This window comes from Aedes albopictus, chromosome 1 (assembly GCF_035046485.1).
Source record: "Aedes albopictus strain Foshan chromosome 1, AalbF5, whole genome shotgun sequence".
Classification (NCBI taxonomy): domain Eukaryota; kingdom Metazoa; phylum Arthropoda; class Insecta; order Diptera; family Culicidae; genus Aedes; species Aedes albopictus.
The window spans coordinates 237866765-237868862 of NC_085136.1; positions in this window are offsets into that span (position 1 = coordinate 237866765).

Here is a 2098-nt window from a genome sequence, read left to right on the forward strand (position 1 = left end):
TAGCCCGACACCGGAAACAATTGTCTGACCCGTTCCGGATCGAAAGGAGCAGAGGTTGCGACCATTGATAGGTCTTAAGCCACCACAGATTAAGGGCGCGTCAAGCGATGGATGCTCGCTCCCTGGGCCCTAGTGAAAAGTGAAAAAAGAGGAAGAAGACATCGGAGGAAAAGGAGTGTAGGAACACCAGATCAAATAAAGGTAGGAAGGCTTGGTCCAAGCGCGAAAAAGGTGACACGCTCGTCATCAACACGTCCAAGTACGCGGAACAAATTAAGAGTCCGAATATGTACTCAGAAATCTTGAAGGCGTTGAGGGGTGATGCCAAGTTTAGTGAACCTGGTAGCCGTTGTACGCAGCATTAGACTGCCGTTCTACGCATAGCTGTCCCATGTTATATGGGAATCGGGTTCTATGGGACGGCAGTAGACGATTCGTGCAGGCACATTGATCCTTGTGTTCAAGCGCGACAAAGAGCGCAAGGGCAATTCTAAAAGTGAAACCCTAGACGAGATCACTGACGCGACGCGAAAGAATTCGTCATGGCACTACGGCAACAGTGCGAGGTGAGGTGGTCACCGCAGTCGTTCGGCTACGGAAATGCTCGGCTGAGACACAGGTCGCCTTGATACAGCTACCTGTGGCCAGAGATGGCATTTCACCGTAGCGATTCACTGCGGCGTCAGTTTATCGACCACACTGGGGATAGGAACATTTTTCACCACACCAAGAAGCCAGTTTCTCTTGCTTTGGGTGGTGGGTAGACCAAGCGCTAGTGCGTGCTCTTGCTCGTTCGCCTTGGATCGAGTGTGGCTCACTCTTTCGCGCGCATCGCTCTCCGGCGCTCTCCCGTGTTTTCACCCAGCAGTCACCGAATTATCACCATGGTGTCGCCGGGGCGAGAACTCTCGGGTGTTTCACCGCAGCGCGCACTCTGGCGCAAAAACCTCACTGGAGCGCGCGCCCGGGTGCACGGAAAGATCGATGTACACAGAGCAAGGAGTAACTTTCACGCAGCGATCGAAAAGACAAAAGATTTCATGCAAACTTGTGTGAAAATTCACGCAAATGTGTGTAAACCCGGATCAGCACATTTTTTGTGCTGATCCAGTCGAACGCAAATATGAGTGAAAAATCCTTTGTCTTTTCGCAAGTTACTCATTCGCTGTGTACTTTCGTTTTAGGGTGTGATTTTTTACACTTTCACTGGAGAGAATTTTAAATCGCTCTCGCCTCACTGTTGTGTGGCCTAGTGCTCAGGGAGATAAGAGATTTATTTCTACCCACCAAGCTTGCGCGCATCCGAATCGCAGTGGTGGATCCACATATAAAAGAAGGGCTCCTGTTCAGATGCACAGCGTGAGTGGTGTATTTTCTATTTCTCTTTCCCACACTGAGGATATGGACATCTCTGCCTGTGGCGGACGCTAACAAGTCCGTTAAGTTAATAGGGATGTTCATACATGAGCTAACGGAGGCTTGCTTCATGTGTCTGAAACCAGGACACGAGTTATGGGACTGCAAATGCCCTGTTAGGAGCAAGCTTTGTAGGTGATGTGGATGTGAAGGTCATAAGGCACAAGGCTGCAAGAACCCTCCTAAGTGCCAAGTTTATTCCGGGAAATCCGGAATCATATGACAAGTCACAGTGCAGGTGACACAGCTGAATATGAACTACTGTGACGCAGTCCATCAACTGTTACGTCAGGCAGTAATTCCGTGAAGAACAGATATCGCCATCACTCCGGACCCATACCATGTACCGGTAGTTGGGATGTGGATGGGAAAAAATAGCAGCGATACATATGGACGACGGGTACATTCTCCGTCCAGAAGTTGGCGTCTACTTGTTAGTGGTCATTCACCAAGGTAAACGAGGTCTTCTTCTGTAGCTATCATGCGCCTCCATGGTGGTCGATCGAGCAGTTCACGTAGATGCTGGACTGTATGACGACCGTGCTGACAGAGCGAAGGCCGATGGTAATAGCTAATGAATTCAATGCCTGGACCGTGGAATGGGGAAACCGATTCACGAATCAGTCAGGCCAGATCTTGCTAGAGGCCCTGGCCGTTGTCATGCTAGATATCGATCTGGTTA